The 26,919-nt window shown below is 42.2% G+C and overlaps 1 long non-coding RNA gene across 1 annotated transcript in view; it reads right to left on the bottom strand.

Annotated features, from left to right (window-relative positions):
* The window catches only part of LOC129853136 (uncharacterized), a 67,716-nt gene extending 41,115 nt beyond the window's left edge, over positions 1-26,601 (bottom strand). The window contains exon 1 of the long non-coding RNA XR_008759083.1: positions 26,513-26,601. This is a non-coding gene — a long non-coding RNA (uncharacterized LOC129853136). The remainder of the gene's footprint in view (positions 1-26,512) is intronic.
* Between the last annotated feature and the right edge of the window lie 318 nt (positions 26,602-26,919).

Genomic DNA, 26,919 nt, shown 5'->3' with positions numbered 1-26,919 from the left:
CCTCTAACACTGAGATGCAGTGCCTTAGACCACTGCACCACTAGGGAGCCACAACATGATGAGACAGCCTACAGGGAGGAGGGTCAAGAGCTTCAAGTTTCTCGGGTGTCCACATCACTGAGGACTAAACATGGTCCTCTCAAACCATCACAGTTGTGAAGAAGGCATAGCAGTGCATCTTCTTCCTCAAGAGGCTGAAACAATTTGGCATGGCCCCTCAGATCCTTAGGACTTTTTACAGCTTCTCCGTGGAGAGCATCCTGAGTGGTTGTATCACCGCCTGGTATGGCAACTACACCGCCATCGACCAGAAGGCCCTGCAGAGGGTGATGCGGACGGCCCAGTCATCTCAGACGTACATCCCATGCTGTGTCTGAGAAAGGCCAGAAAAATGACCAAAATGACCTCCAGCCACCCGAGACATGGCCTGTTCTCCATGCTCCCGTCCGGCAGACGGTACTGGTGCATCAAGGCTCAGACCAACAGACTCCTAAACAGCTTCTATCCCCTTGCCATAAGAGTGTTAAATGGCTAACAACTATTTCTCCCACTCAAACCAACGCTGCTGCTACAATGATTATTGATTAGATGTACTATTACCACTATGCTGCTGTTCATTGATTATTGATTGCCATTACCATTAGTATCTATCTATTTATCTTGCTACCGGTCACTATTACTACTGTTCACATTTATATATTACCACTAGTATATTAGTTACCATAAGTATTAATATATTCCTACTACCAGTCACTTTTCGGCCTTGTTTACATAATATCCACCTATCACTCCTACACTGACACTCTCTCTCTAACACGCACACACACACACACACACACACACACACACACACACACACACACACACACACACAACTTGTGCTGCTGCCATACTGTTTACTATTATAATTATTTATCCTGCTACCAGTCACTCTATCCTAATCCCCTGCCTACATGTACATATCTACCTCAAATTACTCTAGTATACCTCTACATTCAAACGTGGTGCTGAACACTGACCCTGTATACAGCTTCCTCATTTATTTCTTATTTCTCACGCAAGTTAAGCATTTCACTGTACTTGTGCATGTGACCATAAAACTTGAACTTGAACTAGCAAACAATGTAGAGAGGCCTTGCACACAACTATAAAATGGACTTTAGGTAACATCTATCCCATATGAAAGAGGAGGATGAGAAGTATGAAAGACATTAAGCAACCTATGAGGGAGAGGAGTGGCCAGGGGGGATCCAGAGGTCAAGGCTTAAATGGCTGAGGTCAGAGGGTCATGACCCCCTGTCTGGGGATTCCTTAGATCACTGAAAGGGTGTTGAACATGTGTACTCAGAATGGGAGACGAATTGGGATAGAGACAAGTGTAGGTTTTTTTCGGGGGGAGTTTGGCCATTGGGTGAGCTGTGAACGTGGACAATTGCTGTGCTAATCAAACCTGAATATGTTGGAAGTCCTAAATATTGAGTGGTTATTTTGATAAATACAGGACAACAACAATATGTTTGTTTTCAGAAATTAATGCAATATCATTTAAATGTGGTAATATAAGCAAGCAATATTAAAAACGGAATAATCCCTGTCTTGTAGCCACTCCCGTACCTAAGTGTTGTCAGCCCAGACTGGTGTTGGTGCTGCGTGGTGCTGGTGCTATGTCAAGACCCTGTCTGTGTCCAGGCAGGTAGGGGCTCAGGCCAGGCCAGGTTAGCGCAGCGCACCGCTCTCTCAGCAGGCAGATTAGAACACGTCCCCCCGCAGCCCGCTTTCATCTACGGCCAGCTCTCCAGCAGAGCACAGACATGAGACAGATCAGCTTTCTAGATTTTTTCTCACCCCATCCTCCTCCTCCCTCTACCTCTGCTCACACAGAGAGGATAGAGAGCTGAGGCGCGCAGGGACAAACCTGGCGCCGTGAAAAGAGGAGGAGGAGGAGGAGGAGGAGAATCAGGGGTGGGGAAGGAGAGAGAAAAGAGAGAAAATGAGAAGCGTGCATTGTGCTTTTCAAATGGATGGTAAATGATTTGGTGGGATTAGCTGACAATTATACGGTGGGGTTTAATCAATTGGGCCCATTCACAGTGTGGAGAGGGCTGATCCTGCAGTACAAAGGGTCTGGCTGTGGGGGGGGGGGCGGTACCTGAGAAAGCACTGGCCTGGTGGAAGTAGCATGGGGCACACTCCCCTCTCTCACACGGCATAGGAGCATATGGCCCCGCTCTGAATTTATTAGCTTGCGGATTAAAGGCAATCCCAGAGCCCTAAGGGCCCCCCTCCTAAACCCTCGTCACCCCCAGGAGTGGGGTTGACTGACAGGGGACATTGTGTGAGGTACCCTGTCACATGCTCCTGTTTGATGAGGTTATTTGGAGGAGAAACCTGGTTCTGACCAACCATCTACATCAGTGGTTACCGACCTTTTCTGAGTCAAGATTACTTTCTGAGCCAAAATGCAAGTCGAGAGCTACCGCTCAGATGTACTTTTAATATTACTTAAAAAATGTAAGCCTATGCAACATTAACCTATTAAAATCAGTACTGTAGCAATGAGGTTTGTGTAGTTGGCTATTGGCCCAACACATTATCACTGCAAATTGGCTTTGCTTGAATTGCCTTGCCAATGCATTGTTGTTCGGGACCAATTAAAAAAATATACATATTACCCAATTTGAGGTAGGCTATATGATCAGATGTGAGCATACATTTAAATAATTCACTTTAAATTTTTATTTTACTGGGCTGTTGGTACTGGGCTGATGGCTGATGGTGCATCTGATGGTCAGTCTTAGCGTAGGGAGAGAGCAGCAGACTGAGGGTCCGCCTCAACATCCCTCCGCTCTCTCTTTCCTCCACTGACATTGACCAAAAAGGGACACCGTTTTCCAGCTGATGGCGAAACTCGAGTCGCACCACATTATTTCTGCCTCATGCACAAATTCATGTTGTTACTCCTATGAGCAGAGAAAGTGAAATATTCCTTGATATTAAAAACTAAACAAGCCGCTAATAATAACAACGCAAGCCTGTAGATACACTTTCCTACTCATTCATTACTGCTGCAGTGCTTGTCGTAGCGCTGAGTGGAAATAGGAAGAACGCACATTTTATGGCTTATAAAAGTGTTGAATACAAAGTGTTGACAGCTCTGAGTAAAAACTTAAACTCGTTCATAAAAACAGCAGCTCTTTGCTGTTTTCGTTGACATTCTCTCTAGTCATGGTTTTAAAAGTTTTGAAATCTCACAGTATGAACTTTGCTTTCTTGTACGCCTGCTATGTTACTGCAGACACGGTAATCTGAGACATCCGATTGGCCAGCGGTAGGCTTATAATGCACTTGATTTGCTCTCCGGGCCCGCCGGGAAGGCAAAGTTTGTACCTTCAGACACATGAAACGGTTCAAAACGGGAACACTTCTCCTACCAGTCACACAGGGCAGCTGAATCGGGTGCACCTACCGCCAACAGTGTGAGACGAATAGTAAAAAAACAGGAACGCAAAGCTACATCCATCATGTCTGAGGACTTTGTTTTGTGTTCTAAATGTCTCATTTATTCATACAAAACCTAGAGTTTGTACTGTATTTCAACCTTTTTCTAAAAAACATGTTGTGCCTAGAGATTTTATGCTGAGAGGACTAAGTGCACCTGAATGTGCCCACTGATTATCCCTCTGGATATGAGGGCTAATTAACATCTCATTGCTGCTCACCAGGCCTGCTCAACATGGGGACTGCAAGTAGAGAAAAGGCCTAGTGGCCATGGGGTTGATTATAGGGCCATTATGCACCATTGTATTTAGTGACTGGCTGAGAGTAGGAATTAAGAGCTTGATGGGAGCAGGGAGGGGCTTGGTGCTGGAGGGAGTGTGGGTCTGTGTAGCAGTGTAGCAGTGTAGGGTCTCTGACAGGAGCTTTAGCTGAGGGAGGTCACCCGGTAGCCCATGCCTGGCCTGTCTGAGTATTCATGGGGAGATTTGGTGAGAGGGGAGCCTCCTCTCTAAGACCTCATTTGATCTGGAGAGTGGCAGGTGATCCTCCGGCTCTTTTTGTGTGGCACCGCGGGGGTCCTTGACCCTGGCGACCTCCCTTACCTGGTGCCTGTCAGCACACCTCATTAAGGGGGAACAGAGGGGCTAATACAGCCTTCGGTGCCCACCCATAGTGGAGCTACACCCGGCCTCACAGGGTACAGAGTCACTGGGTCAGCTACACACTGTGACGGTGGGGATTCTTGGGACCTACTCTGCTAATCCCCTCACACACTGTGCAGACCCAGAGGTCAAGGCAGAGCAGAGAATGCCATCCTCCTGGTTCTTAAAACAGGATTACAGGCCCAGCAGGGGTGGGTCTTCAGGAGCCAGGACTCACGCCGGAGACCACAGATAGACCATACCGAAGACTACAGAGAGGACCTTCAAAAGGGACAGAGGTGCTCAGCCATCTTCCCCCTCTCCTGAGCCCACCTGTGACCTCTGACCTCTAATACACTACCCACCACAGCCCCACAAGACTGACGGCCAGTCACACCTTTTTCAAAGCGTCCATTTTGGGGCTGTCTCTGCTAATGTCTAGAATCCTGTGCCTATGTCTTATGGTTGGTTACCTCCGAGTGTTTGTTCACTTCCAAGGAAAAGGGCTCGTTAGTCGAGCACTGAGCTGTTGATCTTTAATGAGAGGGGAATTTCTCTTCCCCCGCCCCCTTTTTCTCAACAGGTGCTCTCTCTATATCTTATCTTTAAAACCCCTCGCTGGTGTTCATGTGTCTCGTTGTTGCGAAGTGAGCAACGGCTCCTTAGAGAGGCTGGTGTCTTTGAACGCCATTGATTAATGCTCTTTGAGGACAGGAGAAAGGCAACAACACTTTACATACAAAGCAAAGAAACCCTGTTTTCTACACAAACAGTAATGCCATGGAAGAAAATTGCCTTGGTGGCAGTTCATATTAATGGGCGTAAATGGCCCCCTAATGGTCAAGTCTTTTCTCTCCCAATCCATCGCCAACCACCTGGGCTCAATCAGTTGCTTGTGTGTTTTGCATATCACCACCGTCTTTCTTGACACTACCTCACCTTTCCAAACACTTCGGGAATTCAGTATCGTTAAAAGCATTTCTCATGACAAAATTTGCCACGATATGGGTTATGCTAGTGTAACAGTATAACTTTAAACCGTCCCCTCGCCCCGACACGGGCGCGAACCAGGGACCCTCTGCACACATCGACAACGGTCGCCCACGAAGCAGCGTTACCCATCGCTCCACAAAAGCCACGGCCCTTGCAAAGCAAGGGGCAACACTACTTAAGTCTCAGAGCAAGTGACGTAACTGATTGAAATGCTACTAGCGCGCACCCGCTAACTAGCTAGCCATTTCACATCCGTTACACTCACCCCCCTTTCAACCTCCTCCTTTTTCCGCAGCAACCAGTGATCCGGGTCACGGCACCAATGTAACAGTATAACTTTAAACCGTCCCCTCGCCCCGACACGGGCGCGAACCAGGGACCCTCTGCACACATCGACAACGGTCGCCCACGAAGCAGCGTTACCCATCGCTCCACAAAAGCCACGGCCCTTGCAAAGCAAGGGGCAACACTACTTAAGTCTCAGAGCAAGTGACGTAACTGATTGAAATGCTACTAGCGCGCACCCGCTAACTAGCTAGCCATTTCACATCCGTTACACTAGCTATTTCAAGAATTAATAAAAAATAAATAAATATGGCATGGCAGATGCATTCAACTCATATCTTAAAAGTTACTATCTTTAAAATGTCAAATGCAGGCTAGATATTTTATTCCTCATTGGAATTGATGGTCAGCAGTAGGCCTAATAAGACATGACTGAAAATTGCTTTGGATATGCTTACAATGATTGCAATGCTAAACCTTTTGCACACTGTAGTGCAGTTAGCTTAATGGGAGTGGATGATCATAATGATAACCATTGGCAGAGTTTGAATACATGCACACACGTTAACATAACAGATTAGCTTAATGCTAAACCTTTGGTTCATTTGGCTGCATTTGCTGCCATCAACGGCTTAAACCTGGCAAGAATCCATCTCTCTCGTCATAGCTCTCTCCCTCTCTCTCTTGCTAACTATCAGAGCCCAGTCAAATCGAGTTAGCTAGTCAAATCTGGTTAACCCCTCTTTAGCGTTGACCACACTTTTAATTCAGAGCCTCATTTCATCAGCACCATGCCCGGATGTGTCGGCATGCCAACACGGACGTTCCTGACCGCGGCACTGATCCGTATCTGGCAGGGTCAGCCCGGATCAGGATACCGGCCCAGTTTTTGGGCCATAGGATGTGGGTATGTGATGAGGAGAGGAGTCACTGACAGTCCTGACACTCCTTCACTGTGACATGTGTGTTCAGAGGTCCCCACACCCTGTCGTCCCCCTCTGTGTCACGTCGGCTGTCACTGGGGGTGGAGTGTGTCCCTGTTTGTGCTCCCATGGAGTGGGGTGGAGGGGGTGGCAGGGGCCATGTCCTGGCTGCCAGTCACTCCATACAGGGTTGGGCCTGATAGAAACACACACACTCCCCCACCTCCACCATATCATCCTCTCTTCACCACCTTCCCTCCTGCCCCAAGTCACTCTGTGATAGGTCTACTCTCTGGCTCTCCCATTACTCAAAGTCCACCTCAGCTGGTGGCCAAATATGTGCATGACCAGACACGTACCCGAAGACAACAAGGACGGACATTCACAAGCGCACGAGCGCGCGCACGCACGCACACACACCGTTATCTCACCGAAAGCCTGTTGGCTACCGCACCAGTCCATTTCCATTGGAGAAAAATGTCGTAGTGAGATACATTCAGGGAGCACATGAAGGAGAGATACTTATTCTCTCTGATGTTGATACTCTCTCTACTGTTGCCTTAGGGCACCTTCACCTCAGCAGGGACTAATAGCAAATCAAAACATAAAGGGGCTCATATAAGGCTTTAAAGCTATGCAATAAGCACTGGTTTAACTCACCGTGACACACAAAAAGCACTACTACTGTGAAACCTTCAGCCTACAACTCATACAACATTCTTTTGATACAGCCATGGCTTCCATACTGTATGTATATGTATACAAATTAACTTCACATCCACCACAATGGCTTTAGAATGAAGAAGAATATCTTGCCTCAGCATTCTGTAAATTCCTTTGAGACATGACCAATGCAAAAGTCACTCACAACACTAAACCTGAGCTGATTTGGCTGATAATTGTTAAAGCATGTGCGTATAGGATGTACACATTGGAGCTTTATTGACACTTAATTAGTGAGAGGGAAATTAATGTATTTCTGGTTCATCTAGATTTTCCTGTTTCATATTTTGCTAATTACTGTGATAAAGACACAGGCACGACGGTGTCAGCCAGGTCACCCGCGATACAAGTCAGTATTCGACATCCTTCCATGTCTGAGGACGGTGGGAGATGACGTGGAAACGGGTCACTAGGGGCAACAGTGAGCGTTGTTACCTTCAAGTAGGTTTCTGTTTTGCTAGGGCGTTGTGGACGGGCATGGCGGAAGAGTGTAAGCATCTGTGTCTGGTTAATGCTTAAACTTAGCCTTACACATTTCAAAATTTGACGTTTGGAAGAACTTCTAAATTTGAAGTTTGAGAAACATGGATGAACGTCTAATTCTGATGTGAGACTGTGAGATCTTGTGTAATGTATTTCTGGCTCTTGTGCCAAAGGTTGCATGTTTGAATCCAGTGACCGAAAGTTGTTTTTGAGATTTTTATTTTAAGCCTAAACTTAACCCTAACCTTAAGATTTCGTAGTTAACGCCTAAACTTAACCCTAACCTTAAAAATTCGGAGTTATTGCCTAAACTTAACTTGAAACACTTTGAAATTTGACATTTGTAAGAACTTTGAAATTGAACGTTTAAGAAGCACGGATGAACGTCCAATTTGACATGAGTGTGAGAGCTAGTTGGATGTGTATCTGTCGCTTAATGCTGTATTGTTCTACTCCTCTTTATAAATACATTGTGGGTGGGTGGATATTTGTATAACACCTATGTGTAAAGATGTGTAAATGTGTACATGCACGTATGTGATCAATGGTGATTAATTCAAGCATACCACCACAAATTATGGTAACTAGGGTTGTAGAATTCGGGGAACATTCAATAAATTCCCGAAATCCTGGTTGAAGGATTAACAGAATTTATTGAAAAAATTTGGAATTTATTGAAAGTTCCCAGAATTTTGCAACCATAATGCTAACACACATTGTCTTACATCCTGTTCAGATCAGAGACATACACCTACACCAAGGCCTTGGAGCCTCCCTGACACTGTAACTATCTACCCTCTGCTCCTCTTCCTCCCACTCATGTTGTTGAGACTCATAGGCCAGCTGACGCTGTCTCTCTGCATGCATGACTCACACCTGCAGCTTCAGTAGCCTCAAGTTATTTTAAAGACTATAATTGATTGTGGTATTTGCATTGATTCAGGTTGGGGCTACTTCTGTTTACTCAATGAACAGGATGTAAGACAAAGGCTCCAAGGCCTTGGTGTAGGTGTATGTCTCTGAGCGTGTGTGTGGGTGCGTGGGTGAGTGCGTGTGTGCGTGTCTGTGTGTTGAATTAAGCAAGCTGCAGGGTCTGGGTGTAGGTGGGGTACCCTAACTCTTCTCTGATAACTGCGTAGGTTGTGTTAAATACACTTCAGCCACATCCCACAGCCACTTTACCATACAAGATTTAGCCTGAGGGGCCTCTTTCTGACTCTCCCCCATCTCTCTCCCTCCTTCACCTCATTTTCAAACACGTACATTTCCTCAGAAGGAGGATGCCTAACCCCTTTCAATAGTACATCTTTCCTTTCCTCACTTTATTTTGCAATACAGTATGTTGCATTTCTTTGCAGCCTAGTGCCATTGTGAAAAATACATGAATCCACTAAAAGGAGGAAACATCCTCTAGTGGGATTGTCTAGTTAATATCCAATTATTTATAAGATGTCCATCCAAATAATGTCTAGTGAAATGAAACTAACTTCAATGTATTTCCTAACAGCATAATTACGATGTTGGTTAATAATTAGTAATAATGTGATCAAACTATTACAAAAGCATACACAGACAAATCATAGTCCCATTACATGTGTTGATTATAATTCACGTTATTCATATTGGTCCAGCAATAGAGATGTAGGCCAATGTTAGGTCAATGCACATCGGATTCTGTTGTTGGAATAGGGAAGGAGCTATTTAATTGTTGAAAATGTTCCCTCGTAGGCTACAGCACAAATTACCAGGTTTTCAGAATAGCATTTTAACTCTGCATATTATCAACCCAGAGACACATTGTAGTAATGCATGAAATAAATGGTATCATTTAATCATTCTGTAAAAGCTATTTTAGCATTTAAATTGATGAGTGATGCAACATAAAATGCAAAAACAAAGATTGTGTGCAATAAAGGGAGAGGTCTGCTATAGCACAGAATGTGATGGATGTGATCAGCAGACAGAATAAGGTGGTTTTGATCAGGAATTTCCCTGAGATAATTGTCAGGATTCACTGTTTGGAAGATGACTGACAAAAGGAAAAATTTGACACTGGTATTTGTTGGGGAAACATGAATATCTGTCAAACCTCCATCAAACAAAGAAATGCAATATTTATGGCTTTTTGAGGAATCTCTCTCTAGACAGTCATAAATACACACACACACACACACACACACACACACACACACACACACACACACACACACACACACACACACACACACACACACACACACACACACACACACACACACACACACACACACACACACACACACACACACAATCATTGTTAATAGCCACATTATTGTTATTTTATTGTGTAACTGCTTTTCCTTTGGTTTATTTAGCAAATGTTTATTTGTTGGTTAAGAGCTTCTAAGTAAACATTTGACTGTTTTACTGTTGTATTCGGTGCATGTGACAAATAAAATGTTATTTGATTTGGATTCACATATTCCCAAATATGCAAAATGCAAATGTTCCCACTTTTTCCTCTTTTACCCACTGCATTTTCCATGTCTTCATACAGCTATGTTCCTGCATAAATGTATTAACATGTAAAAATGCTTGTTTGCATAACAATGACAAGAGTCCTCTAAAGTAATCTCCTCATAATGTGAGTTTCATCAAAGCAACACCATATGGTGTCTAAGATCATCCTAATTCTGATCCTAATGGAGGCAAATACAAAATATCACACATTTCCCTGAAATTAAATTGAAGGATGCAGCCACTGAATATAATCTTCAGTATGTATTCAGATTCAGATCCTTCTCTATTCCCTTTAGTGGCAAAGAGAGAAAAACACACCAGAACCTGAACAGTCTTCAGTTGAGTTAGATGAATGACAATTTGCAAATGTTGCTAATTTTACAGGATCAGCCCAACTGGAGAGCCGCTTGCTTTCAGAAATCATTAATTACAGAAGCTGATTAATGTATAAATTAAATCTGAAATCACTTTTGAGATATATGCCTATATATGGCAACCAATGACAACCCCTATGGTAAACCTTATCAAATTAAAGCTCAGCAATCTTTCATCCTTGGCTTCACTTATTGTCTATTTGCTAAACTTGCACTTTCTCTTGGTATCCAGCAAACAATGAACGTGTGCATTTGAGAGTGTTGCATAAAAACACAGGATTACAAAAATACTAACTGGGCCGACGGATTCATTTTTTTTTTTTTACAGACAAATTAAGGTCTTCCTGTGAATTTGTTATTTTATTTTTCAGGCTATATACACCCCGTTGTCTTTAGAATCATTGTGTGTGACATTGGATTGTGAGAAATACTCTACATAATAATAAAAAAATATATATATCTAAAAGAAAGAAACTACAGATCGTTAATTTCTCTTTTCCTGAGCGGGGGGTGGGGGTAATTCTTGTTTGGGGGGTTCTGGCACAGGGTTTTGTTGGTTTTAGTTTTTCACCCTCAATCAATACCTAACAGGAAGAGCATTAATCAGGTTTTTAATGTGGCGGTACAAGAGGTGGGCCGGAGTATTGTCCACATGTGAAAGGCTGGTCGGAGGGCCGTCCTCTGGCGTTTCTTTACATTCACCTGCTGGGCCCTATTCGGAGAGAAAGGGACAGGGGAAATGAATAAAGACCACAGGCAAAAGGGTCCGTTAGACGGGACTGTGGTTTAATGAAGGGCTACTTGTAATCTCCATAGTGGCTCACAGTGCTGGCTGTTTGTACATCTATGAAAGCTTCCCTCTCTCTTTCCCATGGCTATTCAGACCCACAGAGGACCTGAGACAAGACCAACAGGGCTGCCCATAACATAACTATGAGCTAATGATATGCTACTCTAATGTGTGGAAGAGAAAGAGAGCGAGAGAGAGTGGGTGGGGGGGGGGGGGCGTCTAGGGGCAGTGAGAGAGAGATCAATGGTGAATTGACAAATAGAAAGACATGTTTCTGATCAAAAGCGTAAAACCTATTCCAATCTCACTATGTTTCTTTAACATAAATATTTTTGGGTTTTCATGACATTCATAGCAGACATAAAGATCGATGTAAGCTATAAGCTTCCTAATTTCTGGATGGTCATTATTAACTTCTATGTGATCCATAACCATATATACCCCACACTGGAGAAATGTTCTAGTAAAAGTTGACAAATGCGTCCTTGCATTCCTTTACAAAGAGTATTGTCCAAAGCATCAGGCACCCACACAATAGTACTGTGACACCATCTAGTGGTTATTAAATGTAATTGTAGTTATCACTAACGCTGGGTGACATTTGCCTTTGTGGAGGTGCATTATCACACATGCACACACACACACACACACACACACACACACACACACACACACACACACACACACACACACACACACACACACACACACACACACACACACACACGCACCAGGAGGTTGGTGGCACCTTAATTGGGGAGGACAGGCTTGTGGTAATGGCTGCAGTGGAATGTGGTGGAATGGTATCAAATACATCAAACACATGGTTCCGTCTGTTTGATGTCATTCCATTTGCTCCATTCCAGCCATTATTATGAGTGGTCCTCCCCTCAGCAGCCTCCACTGACACAAACACACACACTGGTCACTGACTGGCTGAATACCCGTGGCACAAGGTGGTTGGAGTTGTCAACAAAGCAGCATGACAGAAATATGATGCCAAGTTTTCAAACTGCCGGCAGTTTCTTTGAGAAGATATATAAAGCGATCTGTGCATTTGAACAACACCATAAACACACCTATTTCATTTTTGAACAGATTCGTCATGAAAGAACTAGTGCACTTGAGAGACGCAACACGTATGCAGATGCAAGCCGTGAAAACACATGATCTAACTTTTATACAGTGCTGTGAAAAAGTATTTGCCCCTTCCTGATTTCTTATTTTTGTTGCACATTTGTCACTCTTAAATGTTTCAGATCATGAAACAAATTTTAATATTACACAAAGATAACCCAAGTAAACAAAAAATGCAGTTTTTAAGTGATCATTTTATTTATTAAGGGAAAAAAGCTATCCGAACCTTCATGGCCCTTTATGTTCTTTTTAAAGTGTTGGTCCCATGTTTCATGAGCTGAAATAAAATATTCCAGAAATGTTCCATAAGCACAAAAAGCTTATTTGTCTCACATTTACACACAAATTTGTTACTAGGCAAGTCAGTTAAGAACAAATTCTAATTTTCAATGACAGCCTAGGAACTGCCATGTTCAGGGGCAGAACGACAGAATTGTACATTGTCAGCTCTGGGATTTGAACTTGCAACCTTTCAGTTACTAGTCCACTGCTCTAACCACTAGGCTACACTGCCACCCTGTAAATTCACAGTATATTAATGCATTTAAACAGCATTATCATTAAACAGCCTTATCATTACACATTACACATATACCTTGTGCTGGGGACAATAAAAGGCCACTCCAACATGTGCAGTTTTGTCACACAACACAATGCCACAGATGTCTCATGTCTTGAGGGAGCGTACAATTGGCATGCTGACTCCAGGAATGTCCACTAGAGCTGTTGCCAGAAAATGTCATGTTCATTTCTCAACGTTGTTTTAGAGAATTTGGCAATACGTCCGACCGGCCTCACAACCGCAGACCACATGTAACCATGACAACCCAAAACTTCCACATCCGGCTTCTTCACCTGCGGGATCGTCTGAGACCAGCCATCTGGACAGCTAATCAAACTGTGAGTTTGCACAACGGAAGATTTTCTCCAAAAACAGTCAGAAACCGTCTCAGGGAAGCTCATCTGCGTGCTCGTCGGCCTCACCAGGGTCTTTAACTGACTGCAGTTTGGCGTCACAACCGACTTCAGTTGGCAAATGCTCACCTTGATGGCCAATGGCATGCTGGAGAAGTGTGCTCTTCACGGATGAATCACGGTTTCAATTGTGCCAGGCAGATGGCAGACAATGTTTATGGCATCGTGTGGGCGAGCGGTTTGCTGATGTCACCATTGTGATCAGAGTGCCCCTGGGTGGTTGTAGGGTTATGATATGGGCAGGCATGAGCTACAGAAAACGAACACAGTTGCATTTTATCGATGGCAATTTGAATGCACAGCGATACCGTGACGAGATCCATTCATCTGCCATCATCACTTCATGTGTCAGCATGATAATGCATGGCCCAATGTTGCAAGGATCTGTAAACAATTCCTAGAAGCTGAACATTTTCCAGTTCTTCCTTCGCCTGCATACTCACCAGACATGTCACCCATTGAGCATGTTTGGGATGCTCTGGATGAACGTGTACGACAGCGTGTTCCAGTTCCAATATCCAGCAACTTCACAGAGCCACTGAAGAGGAGTGGGACAACCTTCCACAGGCCACATTCAACAGCCTGATCATCTCTATGCGAAGGAGATATGTTGCACTATATGGGGCAAATGGTGGTCACTCCATATACAGACTAGTTTTCTGATCCATGCCCATACCTTTTTTAAGGTATCTCAAATCAAATCAAAGTTTATTTGCCACGTGCGCCGGATACAACAGTGAAATGCTTACTTACAGGCTCGAACCAATAGTGTAAAAAAGGTGTTAGGTGAACAATAGGTAAGTAAAGAAATAAAACAACAGTAAAAAGACAGGCTATATACAGTAGTGAGGCTATAGTAAGTAGCAAGGCTACATACAGACACCGGTTAATCAGGCTGATTGAGGAAGTATGTAGATGTAGATATGGTTAAAGTGACTATGCATATATGATGAACAGAGAGTAGCAGTAGCGTAAAAGAGGGGTTGGCAGGTGGTGGGTGGCGGGACACAATGCAGATAGCCCGGTTAGCTAATGTGCGGGAGCACTGGTTGGTCGGCCCAATAAAGGTAGTATGTACATGAATGTATAGTTAAAGTGACTATGCATATCTGTGACCAACAGATGCATGTCGCTACTCCCAGTCGTGAAATCCATAGACTAGGGCCTAATGAATTTATTTACATTGACTGATTTCCTTATATGAACTGTAACTCAGTAAAATCTGAAATTGTTGCATGTTGTGTTTATATTTTTGTTCCGTGTAGTTGTCTGGTTTATCAGGTCTCAGGCTCCCATGACTGCTATGATTATTTATTTACAAGTGAATTACAATAAGTGTTTTGCTTTCAAGCCATCTGTATCTAATAGAGCTGATCTAGTCTAACATGCGGACGTGGCGTCTGGCGCAAGACACTCATTGGGAGGGAGACTAGAGCAGACCCAGAAGTTCTGACTGAATGGACGCACAATTGAGCACCCAAGGATGATCCATTTACTTTGTGCTGTTATAATCTATACTATGAAATCCTGCGATTTCATTGGGGCAGTTCCTCCTCATAGCAAATAGTTGGCAAAACAATCCAAGCAATGTTCGCAAGATATGCTATGCACCCACAGAGGCAGAGTTGCTGCTGCTGACTGTCACTGATGGGCAGAGTAGTAACCAAACAGATTGTTTTGAAAAAATATTTTTTTTAACGGGAAATTGTACACATTTACCACACTTTTATGAGCATTTAAAACATAATCTATGAATTACATACATGTACTAACCAAAAAAGTGTTAAACAAATCAAAATATATTTGTTATTCTTCAAAGTAGCCACCCTTTGCCTTGATGACAGCTTTGCACAGTCTTGGCATTCTCTCAACCAGCTTCACCTGGAATGCTTTTCCAACAGTCTTGAAGGAGTTCCCACATATGCTGAGCACTTGTTGGCTGCTTTTCCTTCCCTTTGCGGTCCAACGCATCCTAAACCATCTCAATTGGGTTGAGGTCGGGTGATTGTGGAGGCCAGCTCATCTGATGCAGCACTTCATCACTCTCCTTCTTCAGCCTGGAAGTCTGTGCTGGTTAAGTGTGCTTTGAATTCTAAATAAATCACAGACAGTGTCACCAGCAAACCATCCTCACACCATCAGACCAAAGGACAGACTTCCACCGGTCTAATGTCCATTGCTCGTGTTTCTTGGCCCAAGCAAGTCTCTTCTTATTATTGGTGTCCTTTAGTAGTGTTTTTTTTGCAGCAAGTCGACCATGAAAGCCTGATTCACGCAATCTCTTCTTAACAGTTGATGTTTAGATGTGTCTGTTACTTGAACTCTGTGAAGCATTTATTTGGGCTGCAATCTGAGGTGCAGTTAACTCTAATGCACTTATCCTCTGCAGCAGAGGTAACTCTGGGTCTTCCTTTCCCGTGGCGGTCCTCAATAGAGAGAGCTTCATCATAGCGCTTGATGGTTTTTGCGACTGCATTTGAAGAAACTTCCAAAGTTCTTGACATTTTCTGGATTGATTGACCTTCATGTCTTAAAGTAATGATGGACTGTTGTTTCTCAGTGCTTATTTGAGCTGTTCTTGCCATAATATGGACTTGGTCTTTTACCAAATAGGGCAATCTTCTGTATACCACCCCTACCTTGTCACAACACAACTGATTGGCTGAAACACATTAAGAAGGAAAGAAATTCCACAAATTAACAAGGCACACCTGTCATTTGAAATGCATTCCAGGTGTGTACCTCATGAAGCTGGTTGAGAGAATGCCAAGAGTGTGCAAAGCTGTCATCACGACAGAGGGTGGCTACTTGGAAGAATCTCAAATATAAAATACGTTTTGATTTGTTTAACACTTCTTTGGTTACTACATGATTCCATGTGTTTTTTCATTGTTTTGATGTCTTCACTGTTATTCTAAAATGTAGAAAATTGTGAAAAATAAAGAAAAACCCTTGAATGAGTAGGTGTGTCCAAACTTTTGATTGGTACTGTATATATATATTTTAACACCATAGTGTTGATGTCCGCCTCAGAGAAAATCGAATTAGCATATTAAAAAAATCCATATTGAAATCGTCTGTTTAAAATAGAAATACTGTATCCGTAAGGGCTCAATTTCTGGCTGCTCAATCCACCGCATCCGCCGATGTCAGACCATGAGACATCCCGAAATTCGGTCTTCTCACGAAAACGTATGTGGTGTCCGAACGGTTTGGACTACAAACGATGTATGACCACTATATTGAAAGATGAGACTCTCACGAAAACGTACATGCCGGTTGTTTTGATCTAGGACGCTCAAGCTTCACAATACTATCCGGTACCAGTTTAAAAAAAGATGTAAGTATATATGGAAATAGTTTAGTGTGAAAAAAATGTGTTCAATATTTGTAAAAAATTATTCTAATTCTAATTTCCTGATGTTTCTTATAAATATCTCAGATATAGTACAGACACTTCTAAACATAGTTCATATAGGCTAATAGCAGGAAGGCCAAATTCAATATTTCATCAAATTATTTATTTGTTATTTTTTATCCCGTAATGGGGTCGTGAGATTCTAAATCAAATAGCTAAATGTCTTTGGTATGACCATCTTAAAACAATTCACCAATCACAAGTGTGGCGGTGCCCCAATGGGTGGGCACTACTTACAGAATCAAATAGCATACCATTTAAGGGTTAAGCACTCCTCAATAAGCAGACACAGCGTGCACGTGGTGTTAGAATGAGTACTGCCTAACTTCATGTAACAATGTAGCCTACAAAATGCAGAAATAATGTGTAACATACATTTTTAAATGTATTAGTAGGCCAGTCAGGACAACCGAATTGTCTCAAATATGGTCAAATCAATCTGTGATACCTTGGAATTGTTTGAACCAAATCAAGCAATTAAGCAGAGCATTGTTGAATTGAACTTTAAGAGGACATTGTATAGAATTGGTGAATAGGTTAAATTTGACCTATGACATTAGTGTCATAAGTTAAATCAAATTGTCTTTGTAGTTAGTGAAAGGGATAGGCCTACTTGCAAAGCCTACAATAATATGGCATATGCACATACCTTATTTTATTTAAATCCTTCATTCATTTATTCCTTCGTTCCCAGATGATCGGAAGAAAAATTATGAGAATTATGCTTCAGCGTGCTCTTTTTGGAAATGAATATCATTCTAAATCCCTGCATGAGCAACAGACCTCAGATAGAAGCATTCAATTAAAAACGGATTTAATAAAATATGCATTGTATTATATGCCAGTTTAATAGTCCATATGCTTAACTTGGTTCAGGATGTCATATGCTGTTCTCGTCTCAGTCACGTCAAACTCCGATCTTTTTAGGTGTTTACTAAAAGGTTAGGACTTGCATTTGCAACATTTATCGAATAAAATTGCCAAACTTCTAGTGTTTTTAAAACAATTCAAGTGTTCTTTAAACGTAGCATTTGTCAGGTGAAACAGGGAACTGGTGACTTTGATGGCTGATCCTTTTTGTTGAAGTCCCTGGAAGACTTCATACGTTTTCAGTGGGGAATCGTCACTGACCATTTAGTCCTTTCAGATGTGAGGGAGAGGTTATTTTCGCATGTGAGGGAGAGGTTATTTTCGCATGTGAGTGAAAAACAATTATGTGATTATAGTGCAGCACTTTAGCCAATCAACACCCAGCTTCTAAACCTAGAATAAAAAACGTGAATAGAGACTCGGGGTAGTGTATACCCTCCATATACAATATTAGAAAATACTGTAACCTAAATATTGAAAACAAATGCATGCATGTCATGTCTTAGATTAGCCTAACTATTTAAAACTGATAGTATTAGAACACGCCTAATACTAGTCTTTTATTTTTTGCAAAAATAAATCTAAGCTTCACCACATGGAATACAACAATTACAATATCAGACAGAAGTACCCTACACTACAGACCAGTGGAGGCTAATGGGAGAAGCTATAGGAGGACGGGCTCTTTGTAATGGCTGGAATGGAATTAATGGAACGGTATCAAACAGATCAAACAATTGGAAACCACATGTATTGAGATAAACTTTTGTTATTTTGTTATTACTTATTTTCCACCATAATTTGCAAATAAAATCATTAAAAATCTTACAATGTGATTTTCTGGATTTTTTTTCCTCATTTTGTCTGTCATAGTTGAAGTGTACCTATGATGCAAATTACAGGCCTCTCTCATCTTTTTAAGTGGGAGAACTTGCACAATTGGTGGCTGACTGAATACTTTTTTGCCCCACTGTAATGGCTTGGTTATTGCCTGGAATTTGCAGCATTGATATGTCATAGCAATAAGGCTATACAAATTATTCTCATGACAATTCAAATAAGGATAACAAAATGTAGCCCTAACAAAAGGTTTTGCTTTATATTAATATGCGTGTAGATATGCAGATAAGGATGATGTCAGGATAAGCCTGCAGCAGGCCTATACCTGGCATAGGTGGGGGATCAATCATCGCTATGCGTTATTAATAGGCTAATCAGGTACTGTAATTAATCAACCAAACAATCTCTTAACACAGAAACTGCTCTATTCGAACACTTGCATACCGAGGTTTTCAAATAATATATTTATGAATAGATTTTCTCTGCACTTGGATATGCCCTTCACGGTTTGGCTATTCCTATTGTCTTCATGGCGCAAGCCAAGTAGCCTATATCCCGACTCAATCTCCATTCCAGTAGTAGCTACTCATCTACAAGAGGATCCCAATCAAGATGCTTATATTTATTTTGAATCAAAATAGGGAAGAAAACCTCCAAACAAAACCACAAGGAAAAAGGCATAGAGTAGAGGTAGGCTATGCAACCTATCTTCATTCAGTCAACCTTGTGGCTCTTCCCAATGGACCCTCTCCATCTCTCACGCACGCACACACACACACACACACACACACACACACACACACACACACACACACACACACACACACACACACACACACACACACACACACACACACACACACACACACACACACACACACACACACACACACACACACACACAAAGAGCACTGCACAAGCAGGTCGTACTTTACTCAAGCAGTAGACTTGGGCGGTGTACCACCTTTAAATTTTTTCACAAACATTGTTTTGAGTATGTTTACAAAGACCACATGGTGCAAACATGGTGGCGATCCACTGTTGAGCAGCACAGGAGAGATGATTAAGTTACTCTTGAAATTCACAACTAATGTGTGCCAGCTAAATATCTTTTAACTATAAGTTTGCTCCAGCTCAGGGCTTCAGCTATGCATTTGGTTTGCTAACTTGCGGATACCGCCCAATCCTATCAAGCAACAGCCTACATGCATCCATGTTGTGAAATGGGCTGGCTATTTGGAAAGGTACGGACATGGCACTTTGATATAAAGGGTAATTTGGGAGACTGTAGGGGCTGTGTACTATAAAGGATTAGACTGCAGGGGCTGTGTACTGTGAAAGATTGGACTGAAGGGGCTGTGTACTGTGAAGGATTGGACTGTAGGGGCTGTGTACTGTGAAGGATTGGACTGAAGGGGCTGTGTTTTGTGAAGGATTGGACTGCAGGGGCTGTGTACTGTGAAGGATTGGATTGCATCTTTCTCCGCTTTTCACTCGGTATGGAGACAGTCTGAGTGACAGAACACAATATGGGTCTTCAGCCAACACACACACACACACACACACACACACACACACACACACACACACACACACACACACACACACACACACACACACACACACACACACACACACACACACACACACACACACACACACACACACACACACAAACACACACACAAAGACATACAACCTTGAACCACGGTCTCTTACGCAAACATTTCTAGTAGGTTTACAGCTAACATTCACACACTTATGGCTCCATTCAAGATCAAAGGCAGAAACATTGCCATAGCAAATTAGTCTTCCGGGTGAATGTGTTGAAAAATTCCATCCAATAAATTCTCCATTTGTACATCTGAGAGGGGATTCTTGAGTGCACACCAAACCATTGTCAACCAAGGACGGCTCTATTAGACTTCTATTAGACTGTGGACCATGTGACTTCAGCAAACCCTCAAGTCAGTCTTTTGATTGAATCCTGAAATGAGTTGAAATGTGTGAAATATCCTGTCAATAGGTGGACAAGAAAAGGCTGGCCTAGGGGTTCTTAACATTCCCTTTAGGATGTGAAAATAAAAGGCTGGCCTAGGGGTTCTAAAACATTCCCTTTAGGATGTGAAAATAAAAGGCTGGCCTAGGGGTTCTTAACATTCCCTTTAGGATGTGAAAATAAAAGGCTGGCCTAGGGGTTCTTAACATTCCCTTTAGGATGTGAAAATAAAAGGCTGGCCTAGGGGTTCTTAACATTCCCTTTAGGATGTGAAAATAAAATGCTGGCCTAGGGGTTCTTAACATTCCCTTTAGGATGTGAAAATAAAAGACTGGCCTAGGGGTTCTTAACATTCCCTTTAGGATGTGAAAATAAAAGGCTGGCCTAGGGGTTCTTAACATTCCCTTTAAGATGTGAAAATAAAAGACTGGCCTAGGGGTTCTTAACATTCCCTTTAGGATATGAAAATAAAAGGCTGGCCTAGGGGTTCTTAACATTCCCTTTAGGATGTGAAAATAAAAGGCTGGCCTAGGGGTTCTAAAACATTCCCTTTAGGATGTGAAAATAAAAGGCTGGCCTAGGGGTTCTAAAACATTCCCTTTAGGATGTGAAAATAAAAGGCTGGCCTAGGGGTTCTTAACATTCCCTTTAGGATGTGAAAATAAAAGGCTGGCCTAGGGGTTCTTAACATTCCCTTTAGGATGTGAAAATAAAAGGCTGGCCTAGGGGTTCTTAACATTCCCTTTAGGATGTGAAAATAAAATGCTGGCCTAGGGGTTCTTAACATTCCCTTTAGGATGTGAAAATAAAAGACTGGCCTAGGGGTTCTTAACATTCCCTTTAGGATGTGAAAATAAAAGGCTGGCCTAGGGGTTCTTAACATTCCCTTTAAGATGTGAAAATAAAAGACTGGCCTAGGGGTTCTTAACATTCCCTTTAGGATATGAAAATAAAAGGCTGGCCTAGGGGTTCTTAACATTCCCTTTAGGATGTGAAAATAAAAGGCTGGCCTAGGGGTTCTAAAACATTCCCTTTAGGATATGAAAATAAAAGGCTGGCCTAGGGGTTCTTAACATTCCCTTTAGGATGTGAAAATCTAAGGCTGGCCTAGGGGTTCTTAACATTCCCTTTAGGATGTGAAAATAAAAGGCTGGCCTAGGGGTTCTTAACATTCCCTTTAGGATGTGAAAATAAAAGGCTGGCCTAGGGGTTCTTAACATTCCCTTTAGAATGTGAAAATAAAAGGCTGGCCTAGGGGTTCTTAACATTCCCTTTAGGATGTGAAAATAAAAGGCTGGCCTAGGGGTTCTTAACATTCCCTTTAGGATGTGAAAATAAAAGGCTGGCCTAGGGGTTCTTAACATTCCCTTTAGGATGTGAAAATAAAAGACTGGCCTAGGGGTTCTTAACATTCCCTTTAGGATGTGAAAATAAAAGACTGGCCTAGGGGTTCTTAACATTCCCTTTAGGATGTGAAAATAAAAGACTGGCCTAGGGGTTCTAAAACATTCCCTTTAGGATGTGAAAATAAAAGACTGGTCTAGGGGTTCTTAACATTCCCTTTAGGATGTGAAAATAAAAGGCTGGCCTAGGGGTTCTTAACATTCCCTTTAGGATGTGAAAATAAAAGGCTGGCCTAGGGGATCTAAAACATTCCCTTTAGGATGTGAAAATAAAAGACTGGCCTAGGGGTTCTTAACATTCCCTTTAGGATGTGAAAATAAAAGGCTGGCCTAGGGGTTCTAAAACATTCCCTTTAGGATGTGAAAATAAAAGGCTGGCCTAGGGGTTCTTAACATTCCCTTTAGGATGTGAAAATCTAAGGCTGGCCTAGGGGTTCTTAACATTCCCTTTGGAATGTGAAAATAAAAGACTGGCCTAGGGGTTCTTAACATTCCCTTTAGGATGTGAAAATAAAAGACTGGCCTAGGGGTTCTTAACATTCCCTTTAGGATGTGAAAATAAAAGGCTGGCCTAGGGGTTCTTAACATTCCCTTTAGGATGTGAAAATAAAAGGCTGGCCTAGGGGTTCTTAACATTCCCTTTAGGATGTGAAAATAAAAGGCTGGCCTAGTGGTTCTTAACATTCCCTTTAGGATGTGAAAATAAAAGACTGGCCTAGGGGTTCTTAACATTCCCTTTAGGATGTGAAAATAAAAGGCTGGCCTAGTGGTTCTTAACATTCCCTTTAGGATGTGAAAATAAAATGCTGGCCTAGGGGTTCTTAACATTCCCTTTAGGATGTGAAAATAAAAGGCTGGCCTAGGGGTTCTTAAAACATTCCCTTTAAGGATGTGAAAATAAAAGGCTGGCCTAGGGGTTCTTAACATTCCCTTTAGGATGTGAAAATAAAAGGCTGGCCTAGGGGTTCTTAACATTCCCTTTAAGGATGTGCATGCATATTTCATGTATAGTTAGAGGGTGCATTGAGGTTGTAATTTAATTCAGGACCAGTTCTGTAATAAAGTAATAATGTACTTGTATAAACACTTACTGCAGCCAGAATTCCTGACTCTGACTTCACTCTCTCTCTCTCTCTCTCTCTCTGTGTGTGTGTGTACATCCTGTGTGCGTGTTCTGTATCGCAATACATTTGAAGAAATTAATAGCCAGCTATTTAATTCTGCTATTTTGGATGGAGGTATGGATGAATGGATGGATGGATGCATGTGTTTCCAGGAGAGAGGAGTAGCGCTGGTCTCCTGCCTATTTACTATGCACCTCACACAAAGTCGGTCTGTGTTCCTCATTTAGTTACTGTACAGCTGGGGAGCTGGCACACAGTGTATGCAAATGTCTCTTGATTTGAATGGAGAGGAGGTAGACACAAAGCTCAATTAGGGAGAGGGTTGGAGGGGGAGCGGTGGCTGTCTGAGGGAGAGGGGGAGGGGACAGAGGGGGTTTAATGCCAAACTGGCTGGCTGGAGAAACATACACACTCAGACACAGAGATACACATATGCATTACGCACCATCACACAGATACACACACACACAGGCATACTCACAATGTTGACAATAACTCAAAGTTAATCTGATATTCAACATAGTGTGTACATTCTCAGACCAATGAGATTGGAGACAATGTATGTGGGATAACACAACTAAATTAAACATTTTATCCACGCAAATGGGTTTCATGATTGATCAAGCACAGGTGCTTACACTGTGCCAGTGTAATTCCATAAAAACACTCTAGTGGTGGTCAGTTCTGCTCTTGGGGGTGCTGTATGCCAATAGTCACCTTTTTTTTTTTTTTTTTTTTTTTTTTTACCTTTATTTAACTAGGCAAGTCAGTTAAGAACAAATTCTTATTTTCAATGACGGCCTAGGAACAGTGGGTTAACTGCCTGTTCAGGGGCAGAACGACAGATTTGTACCTTGTCAGCTCGAGGATTTGAACTTGCAACCTTCCGGTTACTAGTCCAACGCTCTAACCACTAGGCTACCCTGCCGCCCCACCTGTCCTTAGGGGAGCTTCTGACATCACCACAGCCCCTCATAGTCACCATGGCAACTACTGCATCAATGGTGGGTGTGGAAATTAAAAAGGGGTGGGTATCATGGGGTGCAAGAATTAATATTCACATGAAGGGAATTTAAATAAGGAAATTAAGGAATTAACTGAGTGTGTCTAAGGATTAGGAATTGATACATACTATACACAAAGCATAATTTCATACCAATCTCAAACAAAATTGTATATCATATTCTGCTTCAATGACCACTGCAAATAATTGAATGGCATCCAATAATTCTGAGGGAAATGAAGGACAACCATGTAAACAACAACAACAAACACGAAGACAGGAACTCATCCTTTCCATCTGCACTCTCATCATCATTATCATCATCACCCTGGTCAAATCCTGGTCTTCATCCTCATAATAAATGCAGAATTCATCACGGCCACCACCACAATCATCACCACAACCACAACCATAACCATCATCACCACCATAACCATCATCACCACCATAACCATCATCACCACCATAACCATCATCATCACCACAATCATCATCACCACAACCATCACCACCATAACCATCATCACCACCATAACCATCATCACCACCACCTTTACCACCACCATAACCATCATTACCACCATAACCATCATCACCACCACCTTTACCACCACCATAACCATTATTACCACCACCATCATCACCACCACCACCACCACCATCATTCCTATAATATGTTTCCTCATAATAACCCTAATACTGACTGGGTCCACAACATGAGGCTGATTGGTCGAGTATAGGTAGCTAGTGGACCCTTTGAACATGGTAACCACCTTACAGAGGACATGTAGCTTGTTTCGAGAACACTTAGAGCTTCTCCATGCATAAAGAATAAAAAACAGTAGGCTAGTAGTTGACGTGCTCATTTCAATCATATAAAACATACATTTAAATAGATATCCTTTAGGCTCTGGTATTCAGTATTGTGGTATATATAATGCTAGTAAAATATGTGTCAATCAATCATTCGGATAGCAATATACACCACAATTAAATCACAATGAGAAAATCACAAAAAGCAGCATCACACTAAAGTACAGCCAACAAGGCACTACCCATTCCCCACTATCATTGCTATGTCGTCAGTTGATACACAAATTTGTGCTAAAAGACTATCTCATTCTCTATGTAAGACTCTGGAACTAGCACTGTCACTGCCTCAAGCTTTTTATATGAAACAATATTTTTACATCATGCAGCACAGGCTAGAGCAAATGCAGTTCATTTCCGACAAAATGAGAGTAACTCAATCAGGGTGTTGCTCAGATCATTTGGCTGATGTGGTGATGCCAAAGCAACCCTGCGTGATTTCCCACCACACAGTCTGTCAGAACGCATAGACACTGCCTTTAGTCACACAGACACACACACAGTCTGTCAGAACGCATAGACACTGCCTTTAGTCACACAGACACACACACAGTCTGTCAGAACGCATAGACACTGCCTTTAGTCATACAGACACACACACAGTCTGTCAGAACGCATAGACACTGCCTTTAGTCACACAGACACACACACAGTCTGTCAGAACGCATAGACACTGCCTTTAGTCACACAGACACACACACAGTCTGTCAGAACGCATAGACACTGCCTTTAGTCACACAGACACACACACAGTCTGTCAGAACGCATAGACACTGCCTTTAGTCACACAGACACACACACAGTCTGTCAGAATGCATAGACACTGCCTTTAGTCACACAGACACACACAGTCTGTCAGAACGCATAGACACTGCCTTTAGTCACACAGACAGTAATATGTAGAAGACTCTCACTCGCTCTCTGTCTCTCTCACACACAGACACAGACACAGACACACACACAGTTTAATGGTATAATGCTAGTAAAAATATGTCAATTAATCCCTGTGATAGCTCACACACACACTCTCTCTCTCACACACACACACCCTCCTGTCAGTCAATGTGTGTATTAATGATTTTGTTGCACAAAAATAAGTTACACACAATTATAATACAAATAGGGAAACTAGGCTACATCACGATGTTAGCAATAGGAAACTGTATAGATGTATGCTATATAACTTGACACAAAACAAAGAGTAAGCTCATCGGTTTTGTTTAGTCTGCTAAAATGTCTCAGAATTCAATCAAAATGTCCCTCTAATTTCTCACTGCTGAATCGTGCTTGAATAGGGGTAATGCAACCTAAATGCATAGCTGCATGTTATCAAAAGCAGAATAACCCCCTAGAAGTGAACACGGACACACGCTTGCGCGGGCGCACACACATGCACGGACATACGCGCAAACACACAATAGACTATAAAACGCTGCTACGGGCTCATCAATAATGCATTACACTTCATGTTTATGCAATACACAGGGGGGGGGGGGGGGGGACGAGCAGTGGGTATAGTAGATACAAGCTACCTACATATCACGCCATACTAAAACCATATCTGTAAATAAAACGCTCAAACGTTAAAGTTTGAATATTTACCGCTGTTTGAGAGCGCGTGCAAGAGTGATAAAGATAGAAAAGTGAGTCTCACATAGGCCTACCTGTTAAAGCATTTCCTTTGATTTGGTTTATGCAGGCTTAAAGGCTTCATGATAACACCGCACACAGTATATATAACTGTAGTGCCATGGTGATATGCAAATGGTTGGCTCTCACTGAAGGCAAGTACATATTTATTATTCATAAATTACTCATGTTTATGCAAATGAGGGTGTACGGAATGACTGAGTAGAGTGGGGGTTGGGTTAACCTTTCATTCTATTATAGTAAACATTTGATTTAAATTGCTGATTTTCCTCATTCAATGCATACCTTTCTCAGATACAATGAAATGTACCAATTTTGTATATATTTCCTTGATTGACTATAGGCTAATTGATTTCCCTTTTATGTTTAGTCTATAGACTATAATTTCAGTTGGGAAGGATCTGACAAATAAGCAAATCAA

Source organism: Salvelinus fontinalis, chromosome 4, assembly GCF_029448725.1.
Source record: "Salvelinus fontinalis isolate EN_2023a chromosome 4, ASM2944872v1, whole genome shotgun sequence".
NCBI lineage: Eukaryota > Metazoa > Chordata > Actinopteri > Salmoniformes > Salmonidae > Salvelinus > Salvelinus fontinalis.
The sequence above is the reverse complement of the archived record's forward strand: the minus strand, read 5'-3'. Positions and strand labels throughout refer to the sequence as shown.